Genomic DNA, 2,443 nt, shown 5'->3' with positions numbered 1-2,443 from the left:
AGAGATGGGAAGAGTGGGAATGATGGGGAGGGATGGGGAGGGATGGGAACACTGGGAATGATGGGGAGGGATGGGAACAATGGGAAGGATGGAGAGAGATGGGAACACTGGGAATGATGGGGAGGGATGGGAGCGGTTGGGAACAACGGGAAGTGGTTGGGAGCGTTGGGAGGGATGGAAAGAGATGGGGAACAATGGGAATGGTGGGGAGGGATGGGGAGAGATGGAAGCAGCAGGGAAAAATGGGGAGGGACGCGGAGAGACTGGGGAGATGGGAAGGGATGGGGAATGATTGGGAATATTGGAGAGGGATGGGGAGGGATGGAGAGAAACGGGACCAATGGCAGGGATGGGGAAGGATAAGGAATGCTGGGGAGGGATGGGAGTGACTGGGAACGATGGGAGCAACTGGGAGGGACTGGGAGAGATGGGAGCGATGGGAACAATGGGAAGTGGTTGGGAGTGTTGGGGAGGGATGGAGAGAGATGGGAACAGTGGGAATGATGGGGAAGAATGGGGAACTGGGAATGCTGGAGAGGGATGGGGAACAGTGGGAGCAACTGGGAGGGATAGGAAGGGATGGGGAGGGATTGGGAGAGATGGGAGCAATGGGAACAATGGGAATGATGGGGAATGATGGGAATAATGGGAATGATGGAGAACAAAGGGAACAATGGGAATGATGGAGAGCAGTGGGAACAATGGGAATGATGGGGAATGATGGGAATGATGGGGAATGATGGGGAATGATGGGAATAATGGGAATGATGGAGAACAAAGGGAACAATGGGAATGATGGGGAGTTATGGGGACAACGGGAATGATGGGAATGATGGGGAGTTATGGGAATGATGGGTATGATGGGGAATAATGGGAACAATGGGAATGATGGGGAATGATGGGGAATGATGGGAATGATGAGGAGTGATGGGAACAACGGGAATGATGGGGAGCAATGGGAACAACGGGAATGATGGGGAATTCTGGGAATGATGGGGAATAATGGGAATGATGGGAATGATGAGGAGTGATGGGAACAACGGGAATGATGGGGAACAAAGGGAACAATGGGAATGCTGGGGAGCGATGGGAACAATGGGAATGATGGGGAATGATGGGAAGAGATGGAAAACAATGGGAATGTTGGGAAGGGATGGGAAGGGATGGATGGGAGGGGTGGGGAGCACTGGGTGGCAGTGGGAATTCCCCATGGATCCGTTCCCAAGGCACGGGAAGGGACTGGAATTCCACTGGGGAATGAGGGGCCGGGCTGGGCCTCACCAGCTCCTCCAGAGGGAATGGATCCCTGCTGGGAACACCGGGAAGGATCCAGAAGGGAATGGATCCCTGCTGGGAAAATCCTCGGATAACCGGGAACACCTCGGATCCCCTGGAATACTGGGAGGGAATGGATCCCTGCTGGGAACACCTCGGATCACTGGGAACACTGGGAAGGAATGGATCCCTGCCAGGAACACCGGGAACACCTCGAATTGCTGGGAAGGAATGGATCCCTGCCAGGAACACCTGGAGCAACCTGGATCACCAGGAGGGAATGGATCCCTGCTGGGAACACCGGGAAGGATCCAGAAGGGAATGGATCCCTGCTGGGAACACCTCGGATCCCCCGGAACACTGGGATCCTGGTGGGTGTCCCAGGTGATCCTGGATGGAAGACACGGATCACGCAGAGCTGGGATCACATTCCCAGCTTTCCATGACCAACCGGCACCGGGATAATTCCCTCTCTGCATCCATCCTCTGCAATTCCAGGATCCCAATCCCACCTGGGCAGGAATTTCTGCCCGTTACCCCATTCCCACCGGGAATACGGGAATATTCCTTCATTTTCCACCCCAGGAACACGATCCCAAAACCTGAGGCGCAGCAGGATTGCGGAGCACGGAATGTGAAACATTTTCCATGGAAACGAAACCCACCCAAATCCCGAATTCCCAGCACTTCCCTGCTATTCCAGCGCTCTAATTATGGATGGGCTTCTGCAGGATCCGTGAAAAACAGGGAATCTAAAAATCCTGGGATTTTCATGCCACAGCCTCCATTAAAATGATGGGAATGGCTTAAGAGCTGTCCTGGAGCCACCCTTCGGAGTCACCTCACACATTCCATGGATCCCAAAATCCCAGCTGGAGACCGAGATGCTCCTCAGGATGGACCAAAGTCTCCCCTCTCCAAGAAAATTCCCATTTCCAGGTGCTGAGGGTCCCTCTGGAAGCAGATTCCCGACAGCCATTCCTGGGCCAGCTCATTCCAGAAGCACCATCCCGCTGTCTGTGCTGTAAATTCCCACTGGGATTCCCAAATCCAAGGAAATCGGATTGGAGCTCCACTGGGAATGTTCAGGGGGAGATTTTTCCCCCCAGAGCTTTGGTGGGAAAGGCTGAACCTCCTGCTCAGGGAATTTCCCTCATTCCCAGCAGGA

At 54.2% G+C, this 2,443-nt stretch overlaps 1 protein-coding gene across 1 annotated transcript in view; it reads right to left on the bottom strand.

Moving 5' to 3' along the window:
• LOC103625269 (SH3 and multiple ankyrin repeat domains protein 3) overlaps positions 1-2,443 on the bottom strand; it is a gene marked incomplete at both ends in the record, with an annotated part of 100,186 nt that overhangs the window by 63,110 nt on the left and 34,633 nt on the right. The gene's annotated exons all lie outside the window — the stretch shown is intronic.

This window comes from Corvus brachyrhynchos, unplaced genomic scaffold, assembly GCF_000691975.1.
Source record: "Corvus brachyrhynchos isolate BGI_N302 unplaced genomic scaffold, ASM69197v1 scaffold692, whole genome shotgun sequence".
NCBI classification, from domain to species: domain Eukaryota; kingdom Metazoa; phylum Chordata; class Aves; order Passeriformes; family Corvidae; genus Corvus; species Corvus brachyrhynchos.
The sequence above is the reverse complement of the archived record's forward strand: the minus strand, read 5'-3'. Positions and strand labels throughout refer to the sequence as shown.